Source organism: Pimephales promelas, chromosome 3 (genome assembly GCF_988280905.1).
Source record: "Pimephales promelas chromosome 3, fPimPro1.hap1.1, whole genome shotgun sequence".
NCBI classification, from domain to species: Eukaryota; Metazoa; Chordata; class Actinopteri; order Cypriniformes; family Leuciscidae; genus Pimephales; species Pimephales promelas.
In genome coordinates, this window is record NC_142771.1 from 45,015,237 (window position 1) to 45,025,236 (window position 10,000).

The 10,000-nt window shown below is 40.5% G+C and overlaps 29 non-coding genes across 29 annotated transcripts in view; all 29 read left to right on the top strand.

Moving 5' to 3' along the window:
* The first annotated feature begins 4,111 nt into the window (after positions 1-4,111).
* Positions 4,112-4,230, top strand: LOC148983767 (5S ribosomal RNA). The gene has a single exon (XR_016164516.1). It is a non-coding gene; the product is annotated as a 5S ribosomal RNA (ribosomal RNA).
* A 63-nt stretch (positions 4,231-4,293) lies between these two features.
* Positions 4,294-4,412, top strand: LOC148983768 (5S ribosomal RNA). The gene has a single exon (XR_016164517.1). It is a non-coding gene; the product is annotated as a 5S ribosomal RNA (ribosomal RNA).
* A 63-nt stretch (positions 4,413-4,475) lies between these two features.
* LOC148983769 (5S ribosomal RNA) lies at positions 4,476-4,594 on the top strand. Its single transcript, XR_016164518.1, has one exon. It is a non-coding gene; the product is annotated as a 5S ribosomal RNA (ribosomal RNA).
* A 63-nt stretch (positions 4,595-4,657) lies between these two features.
* On the top strand, positions 4,658-4,776 carry LOC148983770 (5S ribosomal RNA). The gene has a single exon (XR_016164519.1). It is a non-coding gene; the product is annotated as a 5S ribosomal RNA (ribosomal RNA).
* Positions 4,777-4,950: 174 nt separating this feature from the next.
* Positions 4,951-5,069, top strand: LOC148983771 (5S ribosomal RNA). Its single transcript, XR_016164520.1, has one exon. It is a non-coding gene; the product is annotated as a 5S ribosomal RNA (ribosomal RNA).
* Positions 5,070-5,132: 63 nt separating this feature from the next.
* LOC148983772 (5S ribosomal RNA) lies at positions 5,133-5,251 on the top strand. The gene has a single exon (XR_016163177.1). It is a non-coding gene; the product is annotated as a 5S ribosomal RNA (ribosomal RNA).
* A 63-nt stretch (positions 5,252-5,314) lies between these two features.
* On the top strand, positions 5,315-5,433 carry LOC148983773 (5S ribosomal RNA). The gene has a single exon (XR_016164012.1). It is a non-coding gene; the product is annotated as a 5S ribosomal RNA (ribosomal RNA).
* Positions 5,434-5,604: 171 nt separating this feature from the next.
* LOC148983774 (5S ribosomal RNA) lies at positions 5,605-5,723 on the top strand. Its single transcript, XR_016164521.1, has one exon. It is a non-coding gene; the product is annotated as a 5S ribosomal RNA (ribosomal RNA).
* Positions 5,724-5,786: 63 nt separating this feature from the next.
* On the top strand, positions 5,787-5,905 carry LOC148983775 (5S ribosomal RNA). Its single transcript, XR_016164522.1, has one exon. It is a non-coding gene; the product is annotated as a 5S ribosomal RNA (ribosomal RNA).
* A 63-nt stretch (positions 5,906-5,968) lies between these two features.
* On the top strand, positions 5,969-6,087 carry LOC148983776 (5S ribosomal RNA). The gene has a single exon (XR_016163626.1). It is a non-coding gene; the product is annotated as a 5S ribosomal RNA (ribosomal RNA).
* Positions 6,088-6,150: 63 nt separating this feature from the next.
* Positions 6,151-6,269, top strand: LOC148983777 (5S ribosomal RNA). The gene has a single exon (XR_016164523.1). It is a non-coding gene; the product is annotated as a 5S ribosomal RNA (ribosomal RNA).
* A 63-nt stretch (positions 6,270-6,332) lies between these two features.
* LOC148983778 (5S ribosomal RNA) lies at positions 6,333-6,451 on the top strand. The gene has a single exon (XR_016163365.1). It is a non-coding gene; the product is annotated as a 5S ribosomal RNA (ribosomal RNA).
* A 173-nt stretch (positions 6,452-6,624) lies between these two features.
* Positions 6,625-6,743, top strand: LOC148983779 (5S ribosomal RNA). Its single transcript, XR_016164524.1, has one exon. It is a non-coding gene; the product is annotated as a 5S ribosomal RNA (ribosomal RNA).
* A 63-nt stretch (positions 6,744-6,806) lies between these two features.
* On the top strand, positions 6,807-6,925 carry LOC148983780 (5S ribosomal RNA). Its single transcript, XR_016162155.1, has one exon. It is a non-coding gene; the product is annotated as a 5S ribosomal RNA (ribosomal RNA).
* Positions 6,926-6,988: 63 nt separating this feature from the next.
* Positions 6,989-7,107, top strand: LOC148983781 (5S ribosomal RNA). Its single transcript, XR_016163301.1, has one exon. It is a non-coding gene; the product is annotated as a 5S ribosomal RNA (ribosomal RNA).
* A 63-nt stretch (positions 7,108-7,170) lies between these two features.
* On the top strand, positions 7,171-7,289 carry LOC148983782 (5S ribosomal RNA). The gene has a single exon (XR_016164526.1). It is a non-coding gene; the product is annotated as a 5S ribosomal RNA (ribosomal RNA).
* A 63-nt stretch (positions 7,290-7,352) lies between these two features.
* On the top strand, positions 7,353-7,471 carry LOC148983783 (5S ribosomal RNA). The gene has a single exon (XR_016163366.1). It is a non-coding gene; the product is annotated as a 5S ribosomal RNA (ribosomal RNA).
* Positions 7,472-7,642: 171 nt separating this feature from the next.
* LOC148983784 (5S ribosomal RNA) lies at positions 7,643-7,761 on the top strand. Its single transcript, XR_016164527.1, has one exon. It is a non-coding gene; the product is annotated as a 5S ribosomal RNA (ribosomal RNA).
* A 63-nt stretch (positions 7,762-7,824) lies between these two features.
* LOC148983785 (5S ribosomal RNA) lies at positions 7,825-7,943 on the top strand. Its single transcript, XR_016162156.1, has one exon. It is a non-coding gene; the product is annotated as a 5S ribosomal RNA (ribosomal RNA).
* A 63-nt stretch (positions 7,944-8,006) lies between these two features.
* LOC148983786 (5S ribosomal RNA) lies at positions 8,007-8,125 on the top strand. Its single transcript, XR_016163302.1, has one exon. It is a non-coding gene; the product is annotated as a 5S ribosomal RNA (ribosomal RNA).
* A 63-nt stretch (positions 8,126-8,188) lies between these two features.
* On the top strand, positions 8,189-8,307 carry LOC148983787 (5S ribosomal RNA). Its single transcript, XR_016164528.1, has one exon. It is a non-coding gene; the product is annotated as a 5S ribosomal RNA (ribosomal RNA).
* Positions 8,308-8,370: 63 nt separating this feature from the next.
* On the top strand, positions 8,371-8,489 carry LOC148983788 (5S ribosomal RNA). Its single transcript, XR_016163367.1, has one exon. It is a non-coding gene; the product is annotated as a 5S ribosomal RNA (ribosomal RNA).
* Positions 8,490-8,660: 171 nt separating this feature from the next.
* On the top strand, positions 8,661-8,779 carry LOC148983789 (5S ribosomal RNA). Its single transcript, XR_016164529.1, has one exon. It is a non-coding gene; the product is annotated as a 5S ribosomal RNA (ribosomal RNA).
* A 63-nt stretch (positions 8,780-8,842) lies between these two features.
* LOC148983790 (5S ribosomal RNA) lies at positions 8,843-8,961 on the top strand. The gene has a single exon (XR_016164530.1). It is a non-coding gene; the product is annotated as a 5S ribosomal RNA (ribosomal RNA).
* Positions 8,962-9,130: 169 nt separating this feature from the next.
* LOC148983791 (5S ribosomal RNA) lies at positions 9,131-9,249 on the top strand. The gene has a single exon (XR_016164531.1). It is a non-coding gene; the product is annotated as a 5S ribosomal RNA (ribosomal RNA).
* Positions 9,250-9,312: 63 nt separating this feature from the next.
* On the top strand, positions 9,313-9,431 carry LOC148983792 (5S ribosomal RNA). The gene has a single exon (XR_016163178.1). It is a non-coding gene; the product is annotated as a 5S ribosomal RNA (ribosomal RNA).
* A 63-nt stretch (positions 9,432-9,494) lies between these two features.
* LOC148983793 (5S ribosomal RNA) lies at positions 9,495-9,613 on the top strand. The gene has a single exon (XR_016164532.1). It is a non-coding gene; the product is annotated as a 5S ribosomal RNA (ribosomal RNA).
* Positions 9,614-9,785: 172 nt separating this feature from the next.
* Positions 9,786-9,904, top strand: LOC148983794 (5S ribosomal RNA). Its single transcript, XR_016164533.1, has one exon. It is a non-coding gene; the product is annotated as a 5S ribosomal RNA (ribosomal RNA).
* A 63-nt stretch (positions 9,905-9,967) lies between these two features.
* Positions 9,968-10,000, top strand: part of LOC148983795 (5S ribosomal RNA) — a 119-nt gene continuing 86 nt past the window's right edge. Inside the window, exon 1 of the ribosomal RNA XR_016164534.1 lies at positions 9,968-10,000. This exon is cut by the window's right edge and continues 86 nt beyond it. This is a non-coding gene — a ribosomal RNA (5S ribosomal RNA).

Genomic DNA, 10,000 nt, shown 5'->3' on the forward strand with positions numbered 1-10,000 from the left:
AGTGTGATGATGGAATATAAAAAGAAATGGGAAGGGGATATTTTATATAATAATGGGGAAGGTAGGCTTGGAAGAGGGGTGGCGTTTTTAATGAGAAAGGATGCTTTTAATACAACCAGAGTGGTGTACACAGATAAGATTGGGAAATGCATGGCTGTGGAAGTAAATTACGAAGGATGTAAATTGATTTTAGTAAATGTACATGCACCAACGGAGGAGAAGGAAAAGAAAGAGTTTTTTAATATTTTAAGAAGTATTGTAAAGGACTATAAGAAAGTGATAATGATGGGGGATTTTAACACGGTTTTTAGTAAACAAGACATGGCAGAAGGAATGGTTTTTAGAACAGATACAGGGAGAAAAGAATTAAAAGCATTAATGGGAGAAAATAATATGATAGATGTGTGGAGAGAAAGAAATGAAAAGAAAAAAGAATTTTCAAGAAGACAAATAGTAGGGCAGTTTGTGTGTAGGACAAGAATTGATTATGTTTTGTGTACAAGGAATATGGAGGATTTTATTGAAGACATTAAGTATGAAGACACAAGTTTCAGTGATCACAAGTTTTTATTTTTTAAAATAGACGGGAATAAAGTGCAAAGAGGGCCAGGAATATGGGTTTTAAATACAAAAATGTTAGAAAATGAAGACTATATCTTAAAGGTTAAAGAAATTATAGAAAAAGAAAGGGAAAATGAAATATATGAGGAAAATAAAAGAATATGGTGGGAGAACGTAAAGTTTTTAATAAAAAAATTTTCGATAAAGTATGGTAGTATAATACGCAAATGCAAAAAATACAAAGAAAAAGAAATAAAGGAAAGCTTAGAAGAAGAATTGAATAAAGGAAATAAAGATTTACAAAAGATAAAAGAAATGGAGGAAAAACTGAAAGAAATAGAGGAAAAAGAATATGAGGGAGCGAGATTAAGAAGCAAAGCTAAATATACGGTGGAGGGAGAAAAATGCACAAAGTTCTTTTTTGATTTGGAAAAAAAGAAAGGAAAAGCAGAAATGATAAAACAGATAAGAGGAAAAAATGGGGAAATTGTAGAAGGGAATGAAAAGATTTTAGAAGAAATAAAGGATTTTTATGAAAATCTTTTTACTACAAGGGGTGTAGACGAAAACAAAAAAAGGGAATTGTTGAAGCAAATAAAAGCAAAAATTAGCGAGGAAGATAAAAAAGAATGTAATCAAGAAATCAGAGAAGAAGAGATAGAAAGAGCAATACAGCAGCTGAATAAAAAGAAAAGTCCAGGAATAGATGGTTTGGGAAATGAATTTTACATATGTTTTAAAGAGATTTTAACCAAAATATTAAAGGAAGTTTTCAAAGAAATTTTTGAAGAAGAAGAAGTCAATGAAAGAATGGGGATGGGGATAACAAAGCTGATATATAAAAGTAAGGGAGAAAAGGTAGATTTAAAAAACTACAGACCGATCACAATGCTGAACACAGATTTTAAAATCTTAGCAAAAGTTTTAGCAAACAGGTTAAAAGAAGTAATGCCAAGTATAATCAAAACAAACCAAGCGTACGGAGTAAAAGGAAGGGATATAGCGGATACGACAATGAGCATAAGAGACACAATATGGTACATGAAAGAAAAGAATGAAAATGGATATGTAATAAGTCTTGATTTTGAAAAAGCTTTTGATAGAGTGGAACACCGGTTTTTATTTGATGTTTTAAAGGAATTTGGTTTCGGGGGAGATTTTATCAAATGGATAAAGATTTTATATAAGGGTGCTTTAACAAGAATAAAATGTAATGGTTTTTTAACAGAGTGTTTTAAAATCACAAGATCAATAAGACAGGGTTGTCCGCTTTCAGCATTATTATATTCACTTGTATCAGAGCCGTTGGGATTGGCGATAAAGCAAAAAGAAGAAATAACTGGTATTGAAATTGAGGAAAAAAAAGCAGAAGGGAAGGTTTTTCAATATGCTGATGATACAACGATAATAGTAAAAGGAAAGGAGAGCGTCAAAGAAGTTATGAAGTGTGTAGAAGACTATTGTAAAGGATCGGGAAGTAAAGTTAATGAGGATAAGACAGTATATATGAGATTTGGTGAAGCAATGATTTTAAGGGATTGTTTTAAGTTCAAGGAAGTAGAAGAAATGAGGATTTTAGGAATTTTAATGGGGAAAAATGAGAAGAAAGTTAGAGATGAAATGTGGGAGCAACTGGTCACAGAAATAGAAAGAAGGTTAAATTTTTGGAAATTGAGGAATTTAAACTTGAAGGGAAAGGTTTTAATATTGAACGTTTTAATGGTTTCTAAGCTGTGGTATGTTTTATACGTGTCGGAGATGCCGTTGTGGACAGAAAAGAGGTTGAAGAAATGTTTTCTTGACTTTTTATGGGAGGGGAAGCCAGCGAGAATAGCTTTTAACACGATTTTAGGGGCAGCAGACAAGGGGGGTTTAGGGTTAATGGATGTGGCACAAAGGAAAAATAGCTTGAGAGTGAAAACTGTGAAAAAATATCTACAAGAAGAGGGTAACGCAGAATGGAAAAAGACAATGGGATATTTTTTAAACAAATGTGGGAATTTTAACATGGGGGATGGAATTTTATGGATGAAAACGAAGATTTGGATGACAGAAGGGCTACCAGGTTTTTATAGAGAAATGTTTAGTGCGTGGGGAAAATTTTTAGACAAGGTCGAGTATGATCCACATGGGAGAGAAAACATTTTAAATCAACCTCTGTTCTTAAACAAAAACATTTTAAAGCAAGGTAAAGAAATGTTTTTAAAGAAATGGATGGAAGTGGGGATAACAAGGGTGAGAGATGTGTTATATGAATTCAAAGAAGGCTTTTTACCGACTCAATTTATTGTGGATGCAATGGAGGAGGCAAAAGAGGATTACAGTGAACAAGGAATAATTAACCAATTTGAATTAATTAAAAGTGCAATACCGAAAGAATGGATAAAAAGAATAGAAGGTATGGAAGGGGAGCCAAAAGAGAAATGTATTAATGTGAAATTGGACGGAAAACTGGATGATTTTAAGAAATGTACTGTGAAAATGATTTATTGTTCTTTTAGAGATGATGTTTTTAAAGAGCCGATTGTTAATGCATACTGGATGCAGCATTTCAAAGATTTAAAGAAAGAGAGCATATGGAGAAACATGAAGGGAAGATGTGTGGAAACTAAATTGGAATGTTTGGAGTATTTTATAAGGCATAAAGTTGTTTTTACTGATGCAATTTTAAACAAAATAGGAATTGAGCAAAATGCTATGTGTAAAGTGTGCCAGGAGAAGGAAGAGGGGATTTTACATATGTTTTTATATTGTAAAGAGCTGGAGGAATTTTTAAAGAAATGTAAATGTTTAATTAACGATTTGACTGAGGAGTGGGATGAAAATGGAATGGAATGGAACAGAGTTGTGATGTTTGGGTGGGGAAAGAAGTGTCAAAACAAAAGTTTTATTAATCTGTGTGTCATGTTAATGAAAAGTGCAATATGGGAGAGAAGAACTGTGGCTAAAAAAGAAAAAATCATGTTGGATGTTTGGAGTGTGTTTAAAAGGAAAGCTGAAGTATATTTTGAAAGATTGTATGTGTATTTTAAAGGTGAAAATATGTTGAATTCTTTTTATGATGTTTTTACACCAAAAGCTGTTTATGTTTTAAAAGATCTACTGTGGAAGCTGCCGGGAGAAGAAGTCTTTTAAATAATGTACAAAAGCTAAAGATATGTAATGTAGAGATGTTTGTTCACATGATGTTTGGAAAATCTGTATTTTTTTAGTGTATTTCATTATTGTATTTTTTATTGTATTTTATTGATTGAAACTTCTTAATAAAAAAAAAAGAACGCCCGAAAAAAAAAAAAAAAAAAAAAAAAAAAAAGAACGCCCGAACTCGTCTGATCTCGGAAGCTAAGCAGGGTCGGGCCTGGTAAAAAAAAAAAAAAAAAAAAAAAAAAAGAACGCCCGAACTCGTCTGATCTCGGAAGCTAAGCAGGGTCGGGCCTGGTTAGTACTTGGATGGGAGACCGCCTGGGAATACCAGGTGCTGTAAGCTTTATATAGTTTACTACCCTAATGTTCTAACCATTCAAATAGCCCAATTTTGGCAGCAGATTTCGCTTACGGCCATACCACCTTGAGAACGCCCGAACTCGTCTGATCTCGGAAGCTAAGCAGGGTCGGGCCTGGTTAGTACTTGGATGGGAGACCGCCTGGGAATACCAGGTGCTGTAAGCTTTATATAGTTTACTACCCTAATGTTCTAACCATTCAAATAGCCCAATTTTGGCAGCAGATTTCGCTTACGGCCATACCACCTTGAGAACGCCCGAACTCGTCTGATCTCGGAAGCTAAGCAGGGTCGGGCCTGGTTAGTACTTGGATGGGAGACCGCCTGGGAATACCAGGTGCTGTAAGCTTTATATAGTTTACTACCCTAATGTTCTAACCATTCAAATAGCCCAATTTTGGCAGCAGATTTCGCTTACGGCCATACCACCTTGAGAACGCCCGAACTCGTCTGATCTCGGAAGCTAAGCAGGGTCGGGCCTGGTTAGTACTTGGATGGGAGACCGCCTGGGAATACCAGGTGCTGTAAGCTTTATATAGTTTACTACCCTAATGTTCTAACCATTCAAATAGCCCAATTTTGGCAGCAGATTTCGCTTACGGCCATACCACCTTGAGAACGCCCGAACTCGTCTGATCTCGGAAGCTAAGCAGGGTCGGGCCTGGTTAGTACTTGGATGGGAGACCGCCTGGGAATACCAGGTGCTGTAAGCTTTATTGTTTAAAAAAAAAAAAAAAAAAAAAAAGAGTCAATGAAATGGTTCAAAAATCCTAAATTGTCTTTTTTTCCCCTCGAAAAGCCTGAAATATTCTCTGAGTTTCTTCAGAAAGCCTGAAAGAGTCTCTTTTTTTTCTTCTTCAAATAGCCCAAGTTTGGCAGCAGATTTCGCTTACGGCCATACCACCTTGAGAACGCCCGAACTCGTCTGATCTCGGAAGCTAAGCAGGGTCGGGCCTGGTTAGTACTTGGATGGGAGACCGCCTGGGAATACCAGGTGCTGTAAGCTTTATATAGTTTACTACCCTAATGTTCTAACCATTCAAATAGCCCAATTTTGGCAGCAGATTTCGCTTACGGCCATACCACCTTGAGAACGCCCGAACTCGTCTGATCTCGGAAGCTAAGCAGGGTCGGGCCTGGTTAGTACTTGGATGGGAGACCGCCTGGGAATACAAGGTGCTGTAAGCTTTATATAGTTTACTACCCTAATTTTCTAACCATTCAAATAGCCCAATTTTGGCAGCAGATTTCGCTTACGGCCGTACCACCTTGAGAACGCCCGAACTCGTCTGATCTCGGAAGCTAAGCAGGGTCGGGCCTGGTTAGTACTTGGATGGGAGACCGCCTGGGAATACCAGGTGCTTTAAGCTTTATTGTTTAAAAAAAAAAAAAAAAAAAAGAGTCAATGAAATGGTTCAAAAATCCTAAATTGTCTTTTTTTCCCCTCGAAAAGCCTGAAATATTCTCTGAGTTTCTTCAGAAAGCCTGAAAGAGTCTCTTTTTTTTCTTCTTCAAATAGCCCAAGTTTGGCAGCAGATTTCGCTTACGGCCATACCACCTTGAGAACGCCCGAACTCGTCTGATCTCGGAAGCTAAGCAGGGTCGGGCCTGGTTAGTACTTGGATGGGAGACCGCCTGGGAATACCAGGTGCTGTAAGCTTTATATAGTTTACTACCCTAATGTTCTAACCATTCAAATAGCCCAATTTTGGCAGCAGATTTCGCTTACGGCCATACCACCTTGAGAACGCCCGAACTCGTCTGATCTCGGAAGCTAAGCAGGGTCGGGCCTGGTTAGTACTTGGATGGGAGACCGCCTGGGAATACCAGGTGCTGTAAGCTTTATATAGTTTACTACCCTAATGTTCTAACCATTCAAATAGCCCAATTTTGGCAGCAGATTTCGCTTATGGCCATACCACCTTGAGAACGCCCGAACTCGTCTGATCTCGGAAGCTAAGCAGGGTCGGGCCTGGTTAGTACTTGGATGGGAGACCGCCTGGGACTACCAGGTGCTGTAAGCTTTATATAGTTTACTACCCTAATGTTCTAACCATTCAAATAGCCCAATTTTGGCAGCAGATTTCGCTTACGGCCATACCACCTTGAGAACGCCCGAACTCGTCTGATCTCGGAAGCTAAGCAGGGTCGGGCCTGGTTAGTACTTGGATGGGAGACCGCCTGGGAATACCAGGTGCTGTAAGCTTTATATAGTTTACTACCCTAATTTTCTAACCATTCAAATAGCCCAATTTTGGCAGCAGATTTCGCTTACGGCCATACCACCTTGAGAACGCCCGAACTCGTCTGATCTCGGAAGCTAAGCAGGGTCGGGCCTGGTTAGTACTTGGATGGGAGACCGCCTGGGAATACCAGGTGCTTTAAGCTTTATTGTTTAAAAAAAAAAAAAAAAAAAAAAGAGTCAATGAAATGGTTCAAAAATCCTAAATTGTCTTTTTTTCCCCTCGAAAAGCCTGAAATATTCTCTGAGTTTCTTCAGAAAGCCTGAAAGAGTCTCTTTTTTTTCTTCTTCAAATAGCCCAAGTTTGGCAGCAGATTTCGCTTACGGCCATACCACCTTGAGAACGCCCGAACTCGTCTGATCTCGGAAGCTAAGCAGGGTCGGGCCTGGTTAGTACTTGGATGGGAGACCGCCTGGGAATACCAGGTGCTGTAAGCTTTATATAGTTTACTACCCTAATGTTCTAACCATTCAAATAGCCCAATTTTGGCAGCAGATTTCGCTTACGGCCATACCACCTTGAGAACGCCCGAATTCGTCTGATCTCGGAAGCTAAGCAGGGTCGGGCCTGGTTAGTACTTGGATGGGAGACCGCCTGGGAATACCAGGTGCTGTAAGCTTTATATAGTTTACTACCCTAATGTTCTAACCATTCAAATAGCCCAATTTTGGCAGCAGATTTCGCTTACGGCCATACCACCTTGAGAACGCCCGAACTCGTCTGATCTCGGAAGCTAAGCAGGGTCGGGCCTGGTTAGTACTTGGATGGGAGACCGCCTGGGACTACCAGGTGCTGTAAGCTTTATATAGTTTACTACCCTAATGTTCTAACCATTCAAATAGCCCAATTTTGGCAGCAGATTTCGCTTACGGCCATACCACCTTGAGAACGCCCGAACTCGTCTGATCTCGGAAGCTAAGCAGGGTCGGGCCTGGTTAGTACTTGGATGGGAGACCGCCTGGGAATACCAGGTGCTGTAAGCTTTATATAGTTTACTACCCTAATTTTCTAACCATTCAAATAGCCCAATTTTGGCAGCAGATTTCGCTTACGGCCATACCACCTTGAGAACGCCCGAACTCGTCTGATCTCGGAAGCTAAGCAGGGTCGGGCCTGGTTAGTACTTGGATGGGAGACCGCCTGGGAATACCAGGTGCTTTAAGCTTTATTGTTTAAAAAAAAAAAAAAAAAAAAGAGTCAATGAAATGGTTCAAAAATCCTAAATTGTCTTTTTTTCCCCTCGAAAAGCCTGAAATATTCTCTGAGTTTCTTCAGAAAGCCTGAAAGAGTCTCTTTTTTTTCTTCTTCAAATAGCCCAAGTTTGGCAGCAGATTTCGCTTACGGCCATACCACCTTGAGAACGCCCGAACTCGTCTGATCTCGGAAGCTAAGCAGGGTCGGGCCTGGTTAGTACTTGGATGGGAGACCGCCTGGGAATACCAGGTGCTGTAAGCTTTATATAGTTTACTACCCTAATGTTCTAACCATTCAAATAGCCCAATTTTGGCAGCAGATTTCGCTTACGGCCATACCACCTTGAGAACGCCCGAATTCGTCTGATCTCGGAAGCTAAGCAGGGTCGGGCCTGGTTAGTACTTGGATGGGAGACCGCCTGGGAATACCAGGTGCTGTAAGCTTTATATAGTTTACTACCCTAATGTTCTAACCATTCAAATAGCCCAATTTTGGCAGCAGATTTCGCTTACGGCCATACCACCTTGAGAACGCCCGAACTCGTCTGATCTCGGAAGCTAAGCAGGGTCGGGCCTGGTTAGTACTTGGATGGGAGACCGCCTGGGACTACCAGGTGCTGTAAGCTTTATATAGTTTACTACCCTAATGTTCTAACCATTCAAATAGCCCAATTTTGGCAGCAGATTTCGCTTACGGCCATACCACCTTGAGAACGCCCGAACTCGTCTGATCTCGGAAGCTAAGCAGGGTCGGGCCTGGTTAGTACTTGGATGGGAGACCGCCTGGGAATACCAGGTGCTGTAAGCTTTATATAGTTTACTACCCTAATTTTCTAACCATTCAAATAGCCCAATTTTGGCAGCAGATTTCGCTTACGGCCATACCACCTTGAGAACGCCCGAACTCGTCTGATCTCGGAAGCTAAGCAGGGTCGGGCCTGGTTAGTACTTGGATGGGAGACCGCCTGGGAATACCAGGTGCTTTAAGCTTTATTGTTTAAAAAAAAAAAAAAAAAAAAGAGTCAATGAAATGGTTCAAAAATCCTAAATTGTCTTTTTTTCCCCTCGAAAAGCCTGAAATATTCTCTGAGTTTCTTCAGAAAGCCTGAAAGAGTCTCTTTTTTTTCTTCTTCAAATAGCCCAAGTTTGGCAGCAGATTTCGCTTACGGCCATACCACCTTGAGAACGCCCGAACTCGTCTGATCTCGGAAGCTAAGCAGGGTCGGGCCTGGTTAGTACTTGGATGGGAGACCGCCTGGGAATACCAGGTGCTGTAAGCTTTATATAGTTTACTACCCTAATGTTCTAACCATTCAAATAGCCCAATTTTGGCAGCAGATTTCGCTTACGGCCATACCACCTTGAGAACGCCCGAACTCGTCTGATCTCGGAAGCTAAGCAGGGTCGGGCCTGGTTAGTACTTGGATGGGAGACCGCCTGGGAATACCAGGTGCTGTAAGCTTTATTGTTTAAAAAAAAAAAAAAAAAAGAGTCAATGAAATGGTTCAAAAATCCTAAATTGTCTTTTTTTCCCCTCGAAAAGCCTGAAATATTCTCTGAGTTTCTTCAGAAAGCCTGAAAGAGTCTCTTTTTTTTCTTCTTCAAATAGCCCAAGTTTGGCAGCAGATTTCGCTTACGGCCATACCACCTTGAGAACGCCCGAACTCGTCTGATCTCGGAAGCTAAGCAGGGTCGGGCCTGGTTAGTACTTGGATGGGAGACCGCCTGGGAATACCAGGTGCTGTAAGCTTTATATAGTTTACTACCCTAATGTTCTAACCATTCAAATAGCCCAATTTTGGCAGCAGATTTCGCTTACGGCCATACCACCTTGAGAACGCCCGAACTCGTCTGATCTCGGAAGCTAAGCAGGGTCGGGCCTGGTTAGTACTTGGATGGGAGACCGCCTGGGAATACAAGGTGCTGTAAGCTTTATATAGTTTACTACCCTAATTTTCTAACCATTCAAATAGCCCAATTTTGGCAGCAGATTTCGCTTACGGCCATACCACCTTGAGAACGCCCGAACTCGTCTGATCTCGGAAGCTAAGCAGGGTCGGGCCTGGTTAGTACTTGGATGGGAGACCGCCTGGGAATACCAGGTGCTGTAAGCTTTATTGTTTAAAAAAAAAAAAAAAAAAAAAGAGTCAATGAAATGGTTCAAAAATCCTAAATTGTCTTTTTTTCCCCTCGAAAAGCCTGAAATATTCTCTGAGTTTCTTCAGAAAGCCTGAAAGAGTCTCTTTTTTTTCTTCTTCAAATAGCCCAATTTTGGCAGCAGATTTCGCTTACGGCCATACCACCTTGAGAACGCCCGAACTCGTCTGATCTCGGAAGCTAAGCAGGGTCGGGCCTGGTTAGTACTTGGATGGGAGACCGCCTGGGAATACCAGGTGCTGTAAGCTTTATATAGTTTACTACCCTAATGTTCTAACCATTCAAATAGCCCAATTTTGGCAGCAGATTTTGCTTACGGCCATACCACCTTGAGAACGCCCGAA